This window comes from Rhipicephalus microplus, chromosome 5 (assembly GCF_043290135.1).
Source record: "Rhipicephalus microplus isolate Deutch F79 chromosome 5, USDA_Rmic, whole genome shotgun sequence".
Lineage (NCBI taxonomy): Eukaryota > Metazoa > Arthropoda > Arachnida > Ixodida > Ixodidae > Rhipicephalus > Rhipicephalus microplus.
The window spans coordinates 199194366-199217043 of record NC_134704.1 but is presented as its reverse complement, the minus strand read 5'-3'; the positions used below and the strand labels follow the sequence as shown (position 1 = coordinate 199217043).

Here is a 22678-nt window from a genome sequence, read left to right as displayed (position 1 = left end):
AGTGTCAGACTTTGAGGCATCCATAAAGAACTCAGCACATGTGTATTTCTGTTGTAGTTCTAGGAAGTATGTCTGGATATGTGCGATTGGTGCCTGCTTCGTAACCTCCAAGAAAGACATGTGGCAATCTATCACCTGCCGTTGCCACGGTGGCAGCCATACTGCGGGAACCATCAAGCGGTGTTCAAGTGGCACACCAGTTTCCTTCGCTAGGCCCCTCACACAGAGTGAGTAGAGCTGTCTCATAGAAGGCCGTTTCTCACACACAGCAAGGCTTGACATGTCAATAAATGTAGAATGCGATGGGTGATCCTTGTCTGCATTTACATTGAGATGATAGTTAAAAGACATGTAACATCTCTGTAGGTGTAGCGACCATTCGTTCGATTCCACATACAGGCTTTCCACGGGGCTAGTACAAAAAGCAGCCGTAGAGATACGGATGCCTAGATGATGAACAGGGTCAAGCATTTTAAAGGCAGTAGGTGTCGCAGACTGATCTGCTGTTGCCCCATAGTCTAGGCGGGTACGTATGAGGCTTTTATACAAATTCATTAAACACTTCTTGTCACTTCCCCACGTAGTGCGTGACAATACTTTTAGAACGTTCATAGCTTTTATGCACTTGTTTTTTAAATATTTGATGTGTGGTATGAAGGTTAGCTAGGTGTCCAAGATTAGGCCTAAAAATTTGTGTTCGGTATTAACGGAAAGCCGTTGCCCATGCAGTTCAATATCGGGTTCAGAATGAATGCCTCTCTTTCCGGGGAACAAGACACATGTGCTTTTCTGTGCATTCAGTCGGAACCCGTTTTCTTCAGCCCAATTGGAGACTTCGTTCAAACCAAGCTGAACCTGCCGCTCACACATGGCCAGATTACAAGACTTAAAACCAAGCTGGACGTCGTCAACATAAGGATAATAAAACATATTGCGAGAAATTAACAAGCGCAAATAATTCAATTTGATAATAAAAACTGTGCAACTAAGTACACTAGCTTGTGGCACGCCTGTTTTTTGGACAAATGTTTGAGAAAGAACGCTGCCCCCTCGAACATAAAATTTCCGGTTTGGCAAGTAACTTACAATTATAGTAAACATTCTGCCATGCATGCCAAGGTGGGACAGGTCTTTTAATATTCCAAAGCACCATGTTGTATCATATGCTTTTTTGATGTTGAGGAACACAGAGAGGAAGTATTACTTGTGGACGAAAGCATCTCAGATCTGTGCCTCGATACAAACAAGGTGGTCGGTGGTGGACCTACCCTCTTGAAACACACAATGGAATTGGTCGAGCAAATTATTTGTTTCAAGGGAAAGCACAAGTCGGCAGTTTATAATCTCGGGCATAATTCAGCTAATAGCTCTTGTATAGCGAGTTTTGGAAGCCTGCATGTTTTGGCTTTCTGTGATTTTTTTTTTTATTCCAACTGGCTGAAAAGGCTTTCAATCTTTTTTGTTCCAGGTTTTGAAGGCTGGATGCAATATGCAGCAGAGATTTCCCGAGGCCAGCAGACAACATTGTTTCAACCAACTTAAAAGTTGAAGCACAAGTCAATAAATTATATTTTATATGTCTATTTCACCCATTCTTTGGCTTCCAGTCACTAAAAGCACGTATACATTTCAATGTGTCAATTCAGTGGAGGTATAACATATCATGTTGGCAGTAGCCATGTCTTTGTAACAGTTCACAACTGCAAACGTTGCTGTTCGAACATTTTTACAATTGTTGGTAATGAATACATTTATTTACTAAGCTGTGCCCTTGAAGACGATGTATGTAAGCAAAACAAAAAGGGAGTGCAACTCATATCAGCAGCCAAATCAATAGTGCTTTTATGGCACCATGATGTCTAGAATCGGAGGTTGGCATAGTCTACACTCCTTTGCGAAAGTCGGGCTTTTTGATTTTTCGTATAAAACAGCTAGATTACAGTACATCAAATGTTTGAATACCTTGTGTGCTACAGGTTTGCTCATTACAAAAACCACCGAGCAGCTGAAGCAATTAAAGTGATATTTTTAGTTGGGTTAAGGTGATGAGACTGGTGATGTTTTCTGCTGAAGAATCGGTACCAAGGGTTGGAAAATGCTGTCAGAGAAGGCTGAGAGTTAGATGAAGTGAGGAAATTAAGAATTTTGCAGGGATAAAATTGAATCGGCTTACACAGGATGGGGTAAACTGAAGATCCTTGGAAAATGCCTTTGTCTAAGCACTGGACTAGAACAGGCTCAGAATGATAACTGAAACAAACTAGAGAAATTGCAGCCAACATGTCCTTAGTAACACTTGAGTGGTGAAACATACAAATGTCGCAAATATATCATACACAAAAGAGATTATAGAAATGTGTATACTGTGTGCATGTTTAGCCTTGCATTTAACACACAAATTGCTGCAAAAAAAGCTTTTTAAGTGCCTCGTTTTTTTTGTCGGCCCCCCCCCCCCCCCTAACGGCTGCCATTCACCAAGCAGTCGAAGACAAACTCATGACTGCCGCAGAGCAGTATTCAAGCTGTAAGACCAAAGGAGCGGGCTACTTCGGCACACTGTGGCCACCTACAACAACCACTTCGAGATACTTTTTTGTTGTGGCTAGAGCCAACACTGCAAGAGGCACAAAGATTAGTGCTATCACGAACACACCAACAGTATAAAAAATGGCATCAAAAAGAACAATTCAGCTCAGCGAACATTCTTTAAAATAAAAAGAAAAGCCCACTAACGAAGGCAAGCCAAGGATGGCAAAGCCTTCGTTAAGTGAGCAGATGACAATGCACGATCTCCTCAAAGGTGAAAATGCATCAGAGGGGCCTGCCGGCATTGCTAAGGAAAAAAAGCACAACTACGGTAAACCCAGCCATGAAGCCATGCACACAATGCTAACTCTTCAAACAGATGTCACATGCAACTTGATGCCCCAGCAATGTAGCACCAAAAAAAAAGCACTATGTAGTTCGGTGTAGTCACATTTCTACTTTAGCTGAGAGACTTCAAATGACACTCTGTTACTATTTTGCACAAAACTATCGTAAACCGAGAAGATGAAGGTGGTCAGACCGGAACACTGATAAACGAAGATGACGTTTGTAGTGTCCCTATGACTCGATGGCATTCGCTGGCGACTGATGTCCTCAAGATTCCGCCTGGCTCTCCCCCTTGATGCACACAGAAACCACTGACACTGATTATGGCCCACTTCGAAGGGAAAAATAGAAGCCGTTGAGACATTGTCACAGAACGAGCGCTCAAAAAGAGCGCGCCGCCAACTCTTCGCGATGAAACGCCGGAGTGACGCCGCGAGGTCAACGACCTCCTCACCCCACAACCGCGGCCGAGCAAGCACTCGAACTTTCTAGATGCCGACGAACCTCCTCACCCCACAACGGCGGCCGAGCAAGCACCCGAACTTTCTAGATGGAAAGGGGTTGGAGCCGGGTTGAGTCATCTGTCGCGGCCAGCATTCGAACCGTCTCGCCCTCTCCCCAACCTTCGCTGCGTATCGCGCCGACAAAATGACGAGAACCTTCTGGAATCTCGCGTGGAGGGTATTTAATCGAGCAGCCGAGGTGAGAGATCAGGAGAAGACGGAAGTTAGCGCCAGAGCGCGTAGGGTATTCCGCCGTGTAGTCGGCGAAGGTTTTGTCCGTAGAGACAAAGCAGGAGAAGAAGATGATTTCCACCTGAGGGGTGACGACTCGAGCTGCAGGCAAGAGTGTGTGTTTACCGCTATCGAGCGAAGACGCGTGGCAACAGCTGCGTGTGTGAAGCCGACGTGTTTCCGGCAAAGAAGTTTGAAGCTTGGAGAGTGGCCAAGTGAAGACGTGAGGTTTCCTGGAAGAGAAACTTCAGCGAGGTTTCCTGGAAGAGAAACATCGGAGGGCAGCGGAACGACAACAACACTGGACTTTGAGTGAGTGATTCTCGAAAGAGTATCATCCAGGCTTTTGTTCCAAGAACTTTGGACTGAATAGGTTTCCTATCTCTTTAGTCTTTAAGTGTCTTGGTTGTTCAATGCATGCGACTGCATTGTAGTGCGTATTGTTGTCTGGGTCCGTTGTTTCGAGTGTGGCTGATTGTACTGTGTAGTATGTTGTTAGATTGGTGACATATTGTATGCAACTATTGTGGAGTGTGCATTCTTGTGCATTGTTTTCGATCTGCCATTATTGAGAATATAATTTTGTTTGTTCATCAACTCTCGCCTCTGACTTGTTCTTTGGGCCACAGCCGGCGTCCGCTGGCGCGCCAAAAAGGACCACTTCTAAATTGTCCACGCTTTCGTGGTGCGGTTCGGGGGGCCGATATTTCAGTCCTTGGAACTAGCCCGGCGATCGCCTCCCTAATTAACGGGACCAGTGTGACAATTAATCTGGCGTCCGCGACGAGGACCTTTTGGTGCACAGTGTGTCCAAAGTAGTGAGGAAGAGCCTCGAGTTGTTGATAGTGCTATCGGAACAATTTTGTGTGTTGCTCAGTGTTCTCGTTAACGAGTGCAGGAGAGTGTTCCGATAGACTGATTTAGGCAGATACTTTTTGCACGCGGCAAGGTTTTATTTGCGAGACGCAATGGATCTCAAAAAGTTAGTCGCTCTTGGTGAGAAGATGGGTCTTTCTGGCGTCGAACTACGGAAGTGGGTCACCCAGAAGAAAAAAGAAGAAAAAGAGAGAGCCAAGGCAAAAAAAAGCAGCTGAGTTGGAACGAGAGAGGTTGGCAGCTGAAAGGGCGAGGAAAGAGAGAGAAGCAAAGGAGCGACAGCTGAAAGAAGAGAGAGAAGCAAAGGAGCGACAGCTGAAAGAAGAAAGAGAGGCAAAAGAGCGACAGCTGGAGGAAGAAAGAGAGCAGCAATTGAAGTTGGAGCTGGAGAGAGAAAAGTTGGCAGCTGAAAGGGCGAGAGAAGAAAGAGAAGCAAAGGAGCGACCGCTGAAGGAAGAAAGAGAGGCAAAGGAGCGACAGCTGAAAGAAGAGAGGAAAGGGAATGGCAGCGGCAGCACGAGATGGCACTCGAGCGGCTCCGTTTGCAACAGCGAAGTGAACTTACCGTCCAAGCTAGAGTTGAAAGCAGCGAACGGGAAGATCATGGCTTCCGCTTGAACCCAAGCAAGCTGCTCATAGCGTTTGGTGAAAGGAAGGACGACCTTGACGCGTACCTTCACAGATTTGAGACGATTGCACGGAGCCAAAATTGGCTGGAACATCAATGGGCAACTGCTTTGAGTACCTGCTTGAGTGGTGAAGCGCTCAGTGTGTACGGTAGGCTGACGCCGACGATGCAGCCAACTATGCAAAGGTGAAAGCTGCTTTGCTGAAGCGATTTAGATTTACTGTGGAAGGATTTCGGGACAGATTTCGGACAGGAAAGCCAGCTGATGGTGAGACGGCTACGCAGTATGCCGCCCGACTTTGCCATTATTTCGACAGATGGACTGAACTTTCAAAGACAGCGCAGGAGTACGATGAGCTTAGAGAGCTCCTAATTAGAGAACAATTTCTTACTAGTTGCCACCCAAACCTGTCTCTGTACTTGAAAGAGAGGAGAGCAAAGTCACTTGAAGACATGCTTGAATTGGCTGATCAATTCTTGGAAGCGCAAGGTGGCACTAATTTGGCCAAGGTCAAGAAGGAGTGTCTCGAAGATTCGAAGAAATCGGCTCCCGAAGAAAAGAAGCGTGCACCGGAGAGCATTCCGCGATGTTTTCTGTGTAACCGAGTGGGTCATCGCGCGAACAACTGCCGTACTAACTTTACGAGCCCTACGGTATTAAAATGTTTCAAGTGTGGTCAGACTGGGCACAAAGCAGACGCATGTCGTAACGGAGTGAGTCAAACTCACCAGGTATCCTGTGTGCTAGCAGCACCAAAATCCAATGGTGATGCCGTCACCAACGGATTCGCAGAGTTGAAAAATGGGGAGAAACTTCCTATTGTGGGTGCTGTAATGACAAAACAGCCGACCGGTGTTACGAAGGGAATGCCAACGCTGCCTGGAAAAGTTGCGGGCAAGAAGATAACGGTGTTAAGAGACACCGGTAGCTCCACAGTTATCGTGCGGAGAAATTTGGTACGGGAAAGTGAGTTAACAGGCAAAACGAAACCAGTTTGCCTAATTGACAGTACGGTTCGGATGCTTCCCGAAGCAGAGATTGAGGTTGAAACCCCTTACTTCAGCGGGAAGGTTACTGCTCTATGCATGACGACCCCGCTGTACGACCTCATCAGCGGAAACATCGACGGGCGCGAGGGCCGAATGATCCAGAATATTTGGGGAGAGACCCGAAGATGGAGCTTCCGCTGACACAGGGACCGCGAGATTCAGCGGAGAACAATCCTGTGAAGGATTTCACTCGAGCCCAAGGTGAAGCCTGGGCGCAAGAGACAGTGAATGAGAACATCATCAGATTGAATGAGTTCACAGGCTTCACTAACGTCGGCACGACCTAAACTGACCGACAATGTAAAGATGACGGAGTCGGCCAGCCAGGCACAATGTCGTGACATGAACAAGCGGGTGAATGACCGAACAGGATCAGTTGAACGTTATCACCCGTCAACAGTGACGGAAGGGACAACGATGGCTGAGACGCCGCCTCAGATACCGTCGTTGGAAAGGGCTCGCCGGAACAAAACGAGGAAAAACAAGAAGAGATCGAGCGAGCACCGCAAGAAAGGGCGCAAGCGCAGCTCGAAGTACGTAGGATAGGTGCTGAGGTCAAATCAGAATGCGTTTGGCTGTGTTGTTATTGTGTTATCCTGTGTCACAAATGTCGAAGTGTTTGTGCTGTGAGTATAGTATTGTACAATTGTTGTAATTAGAGAACTTTGTACCTTTGTATTGTTTGGAATATGTGATGGAGTGTTGTACTCATGTACCTGTGGTTATATTTCGTGTGTTGTGAGATTGAATTACAATGTACAATTGTATTGAGTGATCTATTGTGAATGTGACGTGTCATGAGCGACGGACTATATTACAGTCTCTGAGAGTGTGGGGACTGTTCGCGCTCGTTTGTGTGGTTTTGAATATTATGAGATAATATTCTTAAAGTGGGGGGCAGTGTCACAAAACGAGCGCTCAAAAACGGGTGCGCCGCCAAATTCTCGCGACGAAACGCCGGAGTGACGTCGTGAGGTCAACGATAAAAAAAAAAAAAGACGAAAACAAACATCGAAAGACTCCCCCCCCCCCCCCCCGGGCACGCGTCCCTCTCCTCTCGGAAGCGTAGGTTCGCCGACGAACCTCCTCACCTTACATCGGCGGCCGAGCAAGCCCTCGAAATTTCTCGATGGAAAGGGGTGTGGTGATGCCGGGTTGAGTCATCCGTCGCGGACGACCCCCGTATCGTCTCGCTCTTTCCCCCAGCCTTCGCTGCGTATCGCGCCGACGAAATGATGAGAACTTTCTGGAATCTCGCGCGGACGGTATTTAATCGAGCAGCCGAGATGGGAGATCAGGAGAAGACGGAAGTTAGCGCCAGAGCGCGTAGGGTATTCCGCCGTGTAGTCGGCGAAGGTTTTGTCCGTAGAGACAAAGCAGGAGAAGAAGAGGATTTCAACCTGAGGGGTGACGACTCCAGCTACAGGCAAGAGTGTGTGTCTACCGCTATCGAGCGAAGACGCGTGGCAACAGCTGCGAGTGTGAAGCTGACGTGTTTCCGGCGAAGAAGTTTGAAGCTTGGAGAGCGGCCAAGTGAAGACTCGAGGTTTCCTGGAAGAGAAACTTCGGGGGCAGCGGAACGACAACAACGCTGGACTTTGAGTGAGTGATTCTCGGAAGAGTATCATCCAGACTTTTGTTTCAAGAACTTTGGACTGAATAAGTTTTCTATCTCTTTAGTCTTTAAGTGTCTTGGTTGTTCAATGCATGCGACTGCATTGTAGTGCGTATTGTTGTCTGTGTCCGTTGTTTCGAGTGTGGCTGACAGTACTGTGTAGTACATTGTTTGATTGGTGACATATTGTACTCAACTATAGTGGAGTGTGCATACTTGTGCATTGTTTTTGATCTGCCATTATTGAGAATATAACTTTGTTTTGTTTATCAACTCTCGACTCTGACTTGTTCTTTGGGCCACAGCCGGCGTCCGCTGGCGCGCCAAAAAGGACCACTTCTAAATTGTCCACGCTTTCGTGGTGCGGTTCGGGGGGCCGATATTTCAGTCCTTGGAACTAGCCCGGCGATCGTCTCCCTAATTAACGGGACCTGTGACCTATGCTCTGTTTTGCTGCTTGAGTGCACTTCAGCCCTCAGAGTTCAACCGCGGCACACGCTGTTTTCCAGGGTGTCCATTTGTTTGTGGGATGCACTTTGTTGCAGCATCAATCAAAAAACGCTAGTTGACAGCATCATCAACGCTCAAAGTACATATGTCACTCCAACCTAAACGAGCAATGGTATAAAAATGTTCCAAGTCGGCTCTGTTTATGAGCCATTCGGGAACCCCTGGTGGAAACTCAGTTGCCCTAGTTGTGCTCAATACTACGGGGAAGTGGTCACTTCCGTACGGATTACTGATGACTTTCCACTGGAATAGAGGCACAAGAGACAGAGATATGCTTAGGTCTATGGCTGAGTAGGTATTATCAGAGAGATTATAATAGGATGGTTCTTTTAGATTTATAAAACATGCACTCGACGAGAGAAGAAACTGTTCAATCAGTCGACCTCGCACGTCGCAGCGTGAGTCACCCCATAGCCTGCTATGCGCATTTAAGTTTCCAAGGAGAACGTAAGGCTCCGGAAGTTCGTCTATTAAGGACTGGAAGTCATGTTTTTGTAGGTTATAGCTCGGAGGTACGTAAAGAGTACAAATTGTGATCAGTTTATCAAAAAGAACAGCTCGAACAGCCATTGCCTCATGGGACGTTTGGAGTTGTAAGTGTGTGCATGTAATCCCTTGATTCATGATAACGGCAACACATCCAGATGATGTCATGGCATCATCACGGTCCTTTCGAAAAATAACGTATTTACGAAGGAAGTTAGTGTGTTTTGAATTAAGGTGTGTTTCTTGTACACACAGCACTTTTGGTGAGTGTTCGTGTAAAAGTTCTTGGACGTCGTCAAGGTTTCTGAAAAGGCCCCTGACGTTCCAATGTATAATTTGAGTGTTCATGGTGAAAGTAAAGTAGTGCTGTGTGTACGAAAAGCGAGCGACTGTTTAGGTGAGGAGATTGAATTCAAGTAACAGAACTGTCACCAGGCCCTGTTATCTGCTTTTTTTTGTTTTCTTGGCGTGCTCCAAGGAGCCACGCCGCTCTTTCGGCGCCAAGGGTACCGACGTATTCGTTGCCTCCTCGGAGGCACTGGATGCCCGCACGTGCGAACTGGTAGTTAGAATTCTGAGCCTCGCCTAGTGAGGCGAGGCCTTGAGACCGGAAGAGCCTGGAAGTCTCCGGTCTCTGTTCGCAAGTAGGCGGAGTAGTCTGGACTACAGCCGCCTTGGGGGCAGGCACCACAACCGCCAGCTCGCTATGCACAGGCTGAAGGAGTGACGGAGGCTAATGCGGCGGTGCCCCCTGATGCGCCACATCAGCATATGTTGGGCCATAGAATGGAGAGACCTTTTTCCTTGCTTCCTTAAAAGAATTGTCTTTTTGCACCTTCAGCATTATTATCTCCTTTTATTTCTTCCAGTATGGACAGGAACGTAAATATGCAGCATGGTTTCCGTCACAGTTAACACAGTGTGGCTGCTCTTTGCAGTTCTCAGACACATGACCTAGGACTCCACATTGTCCACAAGTCTGGCAACCATGACAGCTTTTAGAGCCATGGCCACACCTCTGGCATTGGAAGCAACGACGACGGTTTCGTATGTACGGCCTGAGAGAGGTCTTTGTGTACCCTGTTTGAATAGATTCCGGCAGTTTACTGGAAGCAAACGTGAGTATTAGGTGTTCCGTTGGTGTTTCCTTATCTCTTCTGATGATAATTCTCTGTACATTAGCCACATTTTAGCTTTTCCACTTCTCCAAAAGTTCAGTTTCGGTCAGGTCAAGTAACTCTGCATCAGATACAACTCCGCGAGTTATGTTCATGGATTTGTGTGTTGTTACGGTGATTGGTACGCCACTGAAAGTTGAGAGGCCATCTAGCTTTACAAATTGCTCTTTGTCCCAAATTTCGAGGAGGAGGTCTCCACTAGACATTTTGGTGACCTTGAATCCAGCCCTGAGAGTTTTGGTAAGACACCTGGCAACTACGAAAGGAAATACGGTCCTGGCTTGCTTTCCAGTTTTCTCACAGTGAATGTCGTGGAAGTGAGGAAATGTTTCTATTGGCTGGTTGAAAAAATTGAGGTCATCGGTGCGTATCCGCTTTAAGCCGGTACGATCAGTAAGTAAGGAAATGCTCTATGCATGCCGGTCTTACTTTTATTCAGCAGCATTGACGGCCACCCACCACGGAGCCCAAAAAGGGGAGGCTGCATGTTTGCGGATGCTGAAAGCTTGCAGACGTCAGCCGTACAACACTGTCATAACCCCATGCGCCTAGACCAAGGTAGGCTATTTGCACAGGGTTAACCCTTGCCGCCAGAAAAATTGGAAGTAAACAGAAGAGAGAAGTGTAGACAGGACAGACTAAAAGGGAGAGATAAAGACAAAGTTGTAGTGGAGGGAGACAGGAAAAGGCGACTGCCGATTTCCCCAGGGTGGGTCAGTCCAGGGGCGCCGTCTACGTGAAGCCAGGGCCAAAGGGGTGTGTTGCCTCTGCCAGGGGGCCTTAAAGGTCCAATCAGCCAGCGTCGGCTCCACCCCCAGGATCCCCTTTTCCCCAGACACGGCTCAGCCACGCACGGCCAGTTGTAGGAGGGACTTGAAACTTCCCCGTCCCGTTAGCTCAGGTTCGTGGTGTCGCTACGCACCAAACGCCTGCTCTCACAGACGCCTCTGCGGGTACGCTAATAGGTATTTCGAATTACCAATTCCTGCTTAGTTATAATTAGAGGACACATTATAGGCAAATGCCCATTTTGTTTCTTGCATTCCTATTGTGCCACTTTAATATATAGGCATAAATTAGAGGTTAAGAAAAGATTCTATAGTGTTCTTATAGTGCCCATAAATGCCTATTTTCCACATTTGTGCCTAAAATACCATAGGTGCCTATAAATGCCTATACAGTAAAAGCTCGCTAATTCGGATTTCACGGGCCCGCAGGTCGCGGGTTCGAATCCCGGCTGCGGCGGCTGCATTTCCGATGGAGGCGGAAATGAAGGAGGCCCGTGTGCTCAGATTTGGGTGCACGTTAAAGAACCCCAGGTGGTCTAAATTTCCGGAGCCCTCCACTACGGCGTCTCTTATAATCATATGGTGGTTTTGGGACGTTAAACCCCACATATCAATCAATCAATCAATCGGATTTCACGGGACCAGAAAAACTGTCTGAATTAACCGAATGCCGAATTAACGAATGAACAGAGAAAACAACGTTTAAAATCAAGCTGCAGAAGCATACCTTTATTTGTTGAAGTATTTTGTAATTGTCGTCCGCGTTTTCGCGCAGATTCCGGCTGACATCACACTTTTTCTTAACTGTTCCAAATGGCCAACAGCACGCAAGCTGTCGGGAGTGTTCAGGCAAGCGTCCTCTAATATTAGCAGCGCCTCCGAGACTTCCTGTGAGGTGCGATGAGGTCGCGGCTGTATCTCCTCGCATGATTCTTCGTCGGAATCGTGGTCTTCATGGGCGCCCGTGACATCATTAATAATCTCTTGATCGGTCAGGAGACCACTTATGGCGACACCATGATCAATCGCGATGTAGTCCTGAAAGGTCACATCTGTGGGAAGGACAGCATCGAAAGTCGGGCAGTCATCGTCGGTGGACTCGGCTGACACCTCCTCGATGCCATCGTCAGCTACTGCTGCATGCTCGGGCCTCACAAAACCGCTGTGCCGAAAACAATTGGCGATGACTTGCGGCGGAGTGTTTTTCCACACGTGGGCGATGATGTGCACTGCGCCGAGTAAGTCCACTTGATACAACTTTCCAGCTTCTGAGCATAGGATCATTCGCTCTAGCAGATGCTTGCGGTACTTCGACTTCACGTAGTGAATGATACCCTGGTCCATCGGCTGAAGAGCAGACGTAGTGTTGGGCGGCAAGAAAACTACTTTGATGCTCTTCAGTTCGACTGTACAGTTATGGGCACTGTAGTTGTCAACAACCATAATTATCTTGCAGTCCTTCGACGTGAAGTGCCGGTCCAGCTGCTGCAGCCAGCCGCGAAAAATGTCCGATGTCATCCATGCCTTCCTGTTCACTGTGTACTCGACTGGAAGGCTTTTGACGTTCTTAAAACAACGTGGCTTAAGCGCCTTCCCGACGACAAGTAGTGGCAAGCGCTCCGTGCCAGTCATATTGGCGGCAAAGAGCACACTTATCCTTTGCTTGCACTTCTTGCCACCAATGCACGCGTCCCCTTTGAAAGTCACCGTCTTGTCGGGCAGAGCTCTGCAAAATAGAGCAGTTTCATCTGCATTGAACACGTCACGTGGTTCATATGCGGCGATGTGCTCCAGCAGCTTCACATTTTTCCACTCGGTGGTCACACTTTCGTCAACAATGGCCTGTTCGCCGCACACACTTCGTTTTCTTTTTCACTCTGTACATTTTCGTGGAAAGCTTTCCCCTTCGTAATTCTCGCACCCCCAACTTTGCATCGATTTTCCACCCAAAGAACTGCGAAGATTATGCGAGTAAATATGGTAGACGTAAGGTAGCCGACGTCAGATGGTAAGACATGGAGAGAATTGAGCAGGCTGTAAAAAGCAGCAGAAGCCTAAAAACTGCAAAAGCGAACTTGTGAATAGGCAAAAATCGCATGTATGCATTAAGGAGCAAGGAAGGCAATGTCGTAACCAATATGAATGGGATAGCCGAGGTGGACAAAGAGTTCTATTAAGAGCTGTACAGAAATCAAAAGAACCAGGATGATATTGTGAGACACAATAACAGTCCAGGATAATTTGACATCCTACCAGTAAACGACAGGGGAAGTAAGAAAAGCCCCAGAAGGAACGCAAAGAGGCAAAGCCGCTGATGAGGATAAGGTAACAACGGACCTCCTGAAAGATGGCACATAAATTGTGTTAGAAAAACTGGCCACCTTATATACAAAGTGCCTCTTGACGGGAAGGGTACGAGAATCTTGGAAGAACGCCAACACCATCTTAATCCATAACAAAGGAGACGCCAAGGACTTGAAAAATTATGAGCCGATCAACTTACTGTCCATTCTGTATAAACTATAAGAAATATAATAGCTAATATAATTAAAGTGACATTAGAGCTGTATCAACCAAAGTACCAAGCAAAATTTCATACAGGCTACTCTATATTACACCACATTCATACTATTAATCAGGTAATAGAAAAATGTGCGCAATACAACCAACCCCTATACATAGCTTTCGATGATTACGACAAGGCATATGACTCAGTCGAGACATCAGCAGTAATGCAGGCACTATGAAATCAAGGTAGCAAAGAACCCTACATAAACATACTGGAAGAAATCTACAGTGGATCCACAGCCACCATAGTTCTCCATAACAAAAGTATCAGAATCCCAATAAAGAAGGGTGTAAGGCAGGGAGACACTATCTTTCCAATGCTATTCACTGTGTGTTCGCAGGATGTTTCCAGGGCCCTAGATTGGGAAGAGCTAGGAATAAGAGTCAATGGAGAGTATTTTAGTAACCTGGGATTTGCTGATGACATTGCCTTGATGAGTAACTCAGGAGCTAATTACAGCTCATGATTACTGAACTGGACACGAAAAGCAGAAGAGCCCGATAGTTCTGAAAATTAATATGCACAAAACTAAAGTAATGTGCAACAGTCTTGGCAGAAAGCAGCTTTTTGCAATAGATGGAGAGATGCTGGAAGTTGTAAAGAAATACAATCGAACCCCGCTACAACGAAATTGAAGGGGCGCAGAAAAAATTTCGTTGAAGCCAAAATTTTGTTGTAGTGAAATCAAGAAAATATAGCCGATCTGAACCAGCAAAACAAAGGAGTGTTTATTCACAAAATTCAAAAAGTGTCCGCTGCTTCTTATTCTACCCCAGCAGCGTCACGACGTGATTCTCACCCATGCATAGCAACGGCATGGTGAAAAGCACGCTGAAAAAAATTACTACAACCGCTTTCGAACCAAACAGTTGCATTAACACGTTAGCACCAGCAGGTGTCCACCGTCAAAACGTCTAGATGACAGCTGCGTATCGTGGAGCGGTGACTTTTGCCTTATTTTATGCCATTCTTATCAACCATCACTAGTGGCTAGCTGATTTTGTTGATAATGCGGGCAAACAGCTGCTCTGTAGTTACTACACTGGTCAAGCATGAACAAAATGATAAGCATTAGAATCGGAAAAGGCATCGTTTCGCAGAGGCACCTAGCAGCTGCGCGAAGGAAACCATGAACTAAGCAACTGAGCTTCAGCTTTGAATGGTCTGCGGTTATACAGTAAACACAATGTTTAACATTTTGATGCATTTTCAGAACCTGAAAATACATAGACAAAGTCTAAAACACACATTGGCCCCATCAAAAACCACCGCTGTTTAGCAAGCATGGACGCTGCTATTGCTCGATAGCGATGGCAATGAGACTGCCCTGCTTTTGTCACTGTTTTACACTTCGTCAATGTATTTTAAGGCTCTAAAATGCATCAAAATGTTAAAAATTAGGTTTATTGTACAGCAATAAATATCTGAACCTGGAATCGCATCGTGAAATTTCGTTGAAGCGGGACGGCAGAAGAAAAAGTGTTCGTTGTGGCGACAATATTTATGCATTGACTCCTATGAACAGCTGACAGGGAACTGTGACTTTTTCGTTGTAGCGGGAATTTCGTTGAAGCGGCGTTCGTTGTAGCCGGGTTCGATTGTATGTCAACTTAGGACAGGTAGTAACCATGGAACCGAACCATGAGAGTAAAATAATTAGAAGAATAAGGATGGGGTGGATTACATTTGGCAAGTATTCTCAAATCATGAATGGTAATCTGCCACTGATGGTGATGATGTTTGATGTTTTATGGCGCAAGGGCCATTTCACGGCCAAAGAGCGCCAGTTCATCTTACTAAAAACATGGACAATGATTGTGATAAGCGGCTGTATAAGGGCCATAAAATTCCTCGCGGTAAGGCGGGTAAAAACATACAAGTAATAAAATCATGACCATGTCGTGAAAGGTGTGTGCGGTGTGAATAGATGACAAAAGTTGGTGATAATAAAAGACGATGGTGGATATGTATGGCATTAGCACAAGTGCCTCACACGTTCATACCCTTGCATCCAAGGGCCGTGAGGCAAGTGCTTTCTTGTGTAACCACCGCAACAAAAACCTCTCTGGAGAGGTCATGCTACGGGATGCCCGGGTATATGATGTGAAAACTATGAATTTCTTTAAAAAACGCTAACAATGATTTGTGACTAAAAAGCGGTTCCCTACCGACGAACATTGCAGGGTGCAAAGGTATATGTTGTCGGTAGGGTAATGGAAAGTGTTGTTTTCTTACAGTGTCCAATTGTTTGCACTCAATTAAAATGTGAAGGACTGTCAATACTTCACCACATCTGTTACACAATGGTGGATCGCCACCGGACAAAAGGTGTGTGTGTGTCGTGTATGTGTGTCCTATCCTGAGTCTCGTTAGTATTACCTGTGTATGACGCGATTTCGATACAGGCAGCCAATGACCAAGGTGTGGCTTAATAACGTGTAGTTTGTTTTGTGTGTGTGTATCCCACTTGCTCTGCCAGTATACTCTGAGGTTTCGTTTGAGAGACGGCTTAAGATCAACGGCCGGGATTGATATGGGTGTAGAGGCAGTGCTTTTATGGACGGATGCAGCGAGCTGATCCGCCCTCACGTTGCCTTGAATCTCACGGTGCCCTGGCACCCAGCACACTACAACATGTTGTTTGAGTGTGTATAGTGTGCATAAAATGGAGTAAAGTGAGACAAGGACTGGGTTTTTGTGTTTTTTAAGAGTGTGCAGAGCCGTTACTACACTGAGGGAGTCTGTATAAATTACTACTTTTTGTATTCGTAATTGCTTGATGTGTTTAGCCGCCACAAGTATCGCGTAGGCTTCCGCTGTGAAGATACTTGTGCCTGGATGTAGAGGGCCAGCATCCGAAAAGGATGGGCCGACAGCAGCGAAGGACACAGAGGAGTTAGACTTGGAGGCCTCTGTAAAGAACTCAGGACGTGTGTATTTGTGTTGAAGTTCCAGGAAGTATGTTCGGATATGGGCAATAGGCGCATGTTTTGTAACTTCAAGAAAAGACACATCACAGTCTATAGTCTGCCACTGCCACGGTGGCAGATATGCTACAGGAGCCATTAAACTATGTTCAAGTGAGACTCGAGTTTCCTCAGCTAGACTTTTCAGGCGAACTGAGAAGGGCTGCCTCATCGAAGGCCTGTTTTGAAACAGACTGGAGCTCGACAAATCAATAATAGTGGAGTATGAGGGGTGCTTCTTATCTGCTTTCACCTTAAGGAAATAAACAAAGAACATGTAAGTTCTCTGCAGATGAAGCGACCACTCATTCGACTCAACATAAAGGCTTTCTACGGGGCTGGTGCGAAAAGCACCCGTAGAAAGGCGGATGCCCAAATGGTGCACGGGGTCCAGCATCTTCAAAGCACTTTGTGTTGCAGACTGATAAACAATGGCCCCATAATCTAAGCGGATGCGAATGAGGCTTCGATACAGATTCATGAGACATTGCCTGTCACTACCCCACGTAGTACGTGACAACACTTTTAAAACATTCATGGCTTTTAAACATTTTGTTTTTAGATACTTGATGTGCGGTACGAAGGTCAACTTGTTGTCCAAGATTAATCCTAAGAATATATGCTCCACATTGACAGACAGACGTTGACCATTCAGTTCAATGTCAGGTTCTGAGTGCATGCCTCTCTTTCGGGAGAACAAGACACACGTGCTCTTTAGTGGGTTCAGTCGGAATTCGTTTTCCTCTGCCCATTTGGAGACCTTGTTTAAACCTAACTGAACCTGTCGCTCACACATGGCCAAGTTGCATGACTTGAAGCCAAGCTGAACGTCGTCGACATATGTACAATAGAACATATTGCGGGGAATGGACAAGTGCAAAGAATTCATTTTAATAATAAAAAGTGTGCAACTAAGCACACCACCTTGTGGCACGCCTGTTTCCTGGACAAATGTTTGGGAGAGCACACTGCCCAGACGGACACGGAATGTCCGGTTTGACAGGTAACTTTCGATTATATGAAACATTCTTCCGCGCACACCAAGGTGGGACAGGTCTCTTAGAATTCCGTAACGCCATGAAGTATCATAAGCCTTTTCGATATCGAGGAACACAGAGAGGAAATATTGTTTATGGACGAACGGGTCTCTGATCTGTGCCTCGATACGAATAAGGTGGTCTGTGGTGGATCTACTTTCTCGAAACCCGCACTGAAATGGGTCGAGCAAATTATTTGTTTCAAGAAAATGTACAAGTCGGCAGTTTATCATTTTTTCGAAGACTTTGCACAAGCAGCTTGTAAGTGCTATAGGCCTATAACTCGAGGGTAAAGAAGGGTCCTTGCCCTCTTTCAAAATGGGAATAACAATAGCCTCTTTCCAGGAGGTAGGAATAGTGCCAGAAGACCAAATAGCATTGTACAAACAAAGTAAGGTTTTTCGGGTTTCGTTTGGTAGGTTTTTTAACATTTCATACATCACACGGTCAGAACCTGGGGCAGAAGTACTGCAGGAGTTTAGAGATGTTTGGAGCTCAGCTAGATTGAAAGCTTGGTTATATGCCTCGTATCTAGTGGATTTGTGTTCGAGTTTCTGCTTTTCTATTCTTGTTCTGTATTTTTGGAAAGTGTCAGTATAGTGGGACGAGCTGGATACCTGTTCGAAGTGTGCACCGAGGAAGTTTGCTTGATCTTCCAAGGTATCACCCTGAGTGTTTACGAGTGGAAGTGTGTATACTTGTTTTCCTGCTATCCTACCGACCATGTTCCAGACTTTAGCCTCCTGTGTGTATGAATTAACCCCTGATAAAAACTTCTGCCAGCTTTCTCTTCTGGCCTGCCGACGCGTTCTCCTGCCTTGAGACTTTATTTTCTTGAAGGTTTCAAGATTTTCGGCTGTCGGTGAGTTCCGAAGCAGCCTCCAAGCTCTGTTTTGCTGTTTGTGCGCGTTTCGGCATTCAGAATTCCACCATGGCACACATCGTTTTCCAAGGTGTCCATTTGTTTGTGGGATGCATTTTGTTGCAGCATCAATCAAAAACGTTGTGAAGTAGTTCACAGCAACATCAATGTTCAAAGTACAGATGTCGTTCCAACCTAGACAAGCGATAGTGTGAAACTGTTCCCAGTCGGCTCTGTTTATGAGCCACTTGGGAACACGTGGTGGACACTCAGTTACTGTCGTTGTGCTCAAAACTACGGGGAAGTGGTCACTTCCGTACAGATTACTGACGACTTTCCACTGGAGTAGAGGCACAAGAGATGGAGATACTATGCTCAGGTCTATGGAGGAGTAGGTGTTATTAGCGAGGTTATAATAGGTTGGTTCTTTTCGATTTAGGAGACACGCGCTCGACGAGATAAGGAACTGTTCGATCAGTCGACCTCGCGCGTCATACCGAGAGTCACCCCATAACCTGCTATGCGCATTAAAGTCTCCAAGGAGAACATAAGGCTCCGGAAGTTCATCAATTAGAGAGTGTAAATCGCGTTTTTGGAGCTGATAGCTAGGAGGAATGTAAATACTGCAGATTGTGATCAGTTTATCAAAAAGAACCGCTCGAACAGCCACTGCCTCAAGGGGTGTTTGGAGTTGTAAGTGTGTGCATGCTATTCCTTGATTCACTATGATGGCAACACCTCCGGATGATGTCATAGCATCAACACGGTCTTTTCGGAAAATAACATATTTACGAAGAAAATTTGTGTGTTTTAAATTAAGGTGTGTTTCTTGTACACACAGCACTTTTGGCGAGTGTTCATGTAAGAGTTCTTGGATGTCGTCAAGGTTTCTGAGAAGGCCCCTGACGTTCCATTGTATAATTTGAGTGTTCATGGTGAATGTGAAATAGTGCTGTGTGTACGAAAAGCGAGTGGCTGCTTAGACGGGGAGTTTGAGTTCACTTAACAGGGCCATCACCAGGCCCTGTTATTTGCTTTTTTATTTTCTTGGCGCGCTCCAAGGGGCCACGCCGCTCTTTCGGCACCAAGGGTGCCGATGTATCCATTGCCTCCTCGGAGGCACTGGATGCCCGCAGATGCGGGCTGTTTGTTCGAATTTTGGGCCTCGCCTGGTGAGGGGAGGCCTTGAGACCCGAGGACTCTGGAGTCTCCGGTCTCTGTTTGGGAGTAGGCGGTGTTGCCTGGGCTACAGCCGCCTTGGGGGCAGGTGCCACAGCCGACGGCTCGCTCTGCGCAGGCCGAAGGGGTGGCGAGGGCTGGTGCGGCGTTGCCCCCTGACGCGCCGCATCAGCATAAGTTGCGCCGTAAAATGGCGACACTCTTCGTCTTGCTTCTTTGAATGTGATGTTTTCTTTGACTTTAAGAGTGATGATTTCTTTTTCTTTCTTCCAGTTAGGACACGAACGCGAATACGCGGCGTGTTCCCCGTCACAATTCACGAAGTGAGGCGTGGTAACACAGTTATCAGATGGGTGGCCGCGGCCACCACATCTTGCACAAGTTTCCTGACCCCGGCAGTTCTGCGAACCATGACCAAATCGTTGACATTTATAACACCGTCTCGGATTGGGAATGTAGGGACGGACAGAGTTTGATGTAGCCTGTGTCTATAGATGAAGGCAGTGTGCTAGATGCAAAAGTGAGTATTAAATGTTTAGTAGGTATTTCTTTGTTGTCGCGTCTGATGACGATTCGTTTCACATCCGTGACATTTTGCTCTTTCCACCCTTCAAGCAGTTCCTGTTCAGACATTTCAAGAAGGTCTGCTTCTGAAACAACTCCACGTGAGGTGTTCATCGATCTATGAGGTGAAACAGATACTGGGATATTACCAAATGCTACCAGACTGCCAAGTTTTTCATAGTGGTGTTTTTCAGGCAGCTCAAGGAGAAGGTCTCCGCTAGCCATCTTTGTAACCTTGTATCCTGGGCCAAAGAGCTCGGTCAGAGATTTAGCAACAAGAAATGGTGATATGGCTCTGGCATGTTTTGTTGGGTTTTTGCTCTGCACAACATGGAATTTGGGAAAGCATTGTTTGGGTTGGCTGAAAATTGAGATGTCATCGGTGCGTCCCCTCTTAGGCGGAGGACGATCTAGGAGACGGGGAAATGCAGGTGTTCCCATAGTAGTGTACTTTTTTTCGGCAGCAATGGCGACCACCCACCATGGAGTCCAACCAGGGGACGCTGAAGCACTTAATAGCATAAGGCTGCAGGCGCCAGCCGTACATTGCCACTATAACCAAATATAACTACTCAAGGTTGAGTAATTACACAAGGTTAACCCTTGCCACCAGAAAAAATCGGAAGTAAATGGAAGAGAGAAGAAGACAGGACAGATTTAAAGACGAGAAAAGACTAAGATGTAGGAAGAGAGAGATAGGAAAAGGCGACTGCCGATTTCCCCTGGGTGGGTCAGCCCAGGGGTGCCGTCTACGTGAAGCCGGGGCCAAAGGGGTGTGTTGCCTCTGCCGGGGGGCCTTAAAGGTCCAATCACCCAGCGTCGGCTCAACCCCCAGGATCCCCTTTTCCCCGGACACGGCAAAGCCACGCACGGCTAGGCGTGGGAGGGAGTAGAAACTCCCCCGTTAGCTCGGGTCCGTGGTGTCGCTACACACCAAACGCCTACTTGCGCAGGCGCCCCTGCGGGCAAATCTGCCACTGAGCCCTAAAAGGAAGGTACATAACAGCTGCATCTTACTGGTACTTACCTGCGAAGCAGAAATTTGGAGGCTTACAATGACGGTTCAGCTTAAATAGAGGACGATGCAGCGAGCGATGAAAAGGAAAATGATAGGTGTAACCATAAGAGAAAAGAGGAGAGCAGAGTGGGTCAGGGAACAAATCGGGGTTAAGAGTATCATAGTTGAAATCAAGATGAACAAAAAGACATGGGCCGGGCATGTAGCACGTAGGCAAGATAACCGCTGGTCATTAAGGGTAACTAGCTGGATTCCCAGAGAAGGCAAACGCACGAAGGAGAAACAGAAAGTTAAGTGGGCCGATGAGATTAAAATGTTTACAGGTATAATGTGGCAGCAGAAAGCACAAGACCGGGTTGATAGCCAAACCATCGGAGAGGCATCAGCCTGACTACGCCCTGCAGTTGGCGTAGTCAAGCTGATGATAATGAGGTTGATGACTCATGTTGGTATCACTACTTTTGCGGAATAACCACGGCATTAACAGCGGTGCAACGTCGCACTAGTAAGCCCCGTGAATGAACCGAATCGCGACGTCATCGAATTACACTAAATATGAACGCAGCCGCGTCTTTGGTATAGCCAACACCCAGTGTTGCTTGGTCAACTATACTCGGCGACAGCTTTTCTTGACATTGGAGCGAAGGCTACGGAGGCGGGGCCTCCGCACATTTGTGTTACTACGCAAGTAGTCCGGCAGCTTGCAGCCGATTTCGGTTCCAGTTTGAGTTTTCGCTTGCTCGCTGCGCTAGTGTGTTTAGCAAAATGTATGCATGCAAAATGGGAACGTCAGAGTTAAACTTTGATGAGAGTGCATACATGCAGCTAGTTACTGTGCTGTTTATATACTGGTACATACCGTATTTACTCGCATAATCCTCGCACTTTTTTCGCCAGAAAACTGATGCAAAGTTGGGGGGTGCAAGAATTACGCGCGGAAAACTTTCGACAAAAACGCAGAGAGCGAAAAAGAGAACGAAGTGGCCACAAATTGGGATTCTCACACCAGCAACTTACAGCAACCTTTAAGAAGTTCTAATTAGAGCTTACTTCAACAATAAAAGCAGAGGTTAAACACAAGGCAAGATTTATTTGAGACACAAAAAGTGGAAGCAAATAGTCGAGAATTAGAATAGCACATGCGAAGCTTGTGGGCGTTGCGGGCGTAGCGGTCGGCGCTCAACAGGAGCCCTCAAAAAGTAAGCGTAGGACGTCAGTATTTGGCTGATGGCTATTTAACAGAATCGTCTGCAGTTTCCTTCTGAAGAAATAAAGTTTACCATCAATCCCAGTTTAAGGCACGCAGCAGGCCCAACGCGTCTTGGTGGCCTTCAGCTGCTGTCACCAGTAGCGAACACAAAACTCGTAGGCTCCGAAGGGCCTACCGGCGACCCTGTTGCCATTGTTTAGCGCATGATCTATCCCTTGCAATTTAAAGCAGCCGTGTGGCTTCAGTATCGCCCCATAACGTGACGAGATTGCCGACACAACATACAAAACACGCCGCAACACGCAACGTTACTAGATCCTGCCTGGCAGGATCTAGTTACTAGATCCTGCCTGGTAACTTCGGCAATGCGCACTGGCCACTTTGGCTTAGTTTGGACTGAATTTCTGTGCAATAGTACGCTTGATGCCTAAGAGATGGCGCCAGATAGCGCGCGCTATCAACATCAGTGGCTGGAACGAGCAGACGACATTATTGCGGAAGTTTTTGGGGGTGCAATAATTACTCGAGGGAAAA

At 46.7% G+C, this 22678-nt stretch overlaps 1 protein-coding gene and 1 long non-coding RNA gene across 4 annotated transcripts in view; one reads left to right on the top strand and one right to left on the bottom strand.

Annotated features, from left to right (window-relative positions):
- LOC142818090 (uncharacterized) overlaps nt 1-1716 on the top strand; it is a 31466-nt gene extending 29750 nt beyond the window's left edge. Inside the window, exon 3 of one of the 2 annotated variants that reach the window (XR_012895553.1) lies at nt 1469-1716. This is a non-coding gene — a long non-coding RNA (uncharacterized LOC142818090). Of the gene's footprint in view, nt 1-57; nt 224-1468 lie in introns of those variants that run through there. The other variant, XR_012895554.1, reaches the window with a different exon arrangement.
- wts (serine/threonine-protein kinase warts) overlaps nt 1-22678 on the bottom strand; it is a 264916-nt gene that overhangs the window by 23953 nt on the left and 218285 nt on the right. The window lies entirely within an intron of this gene.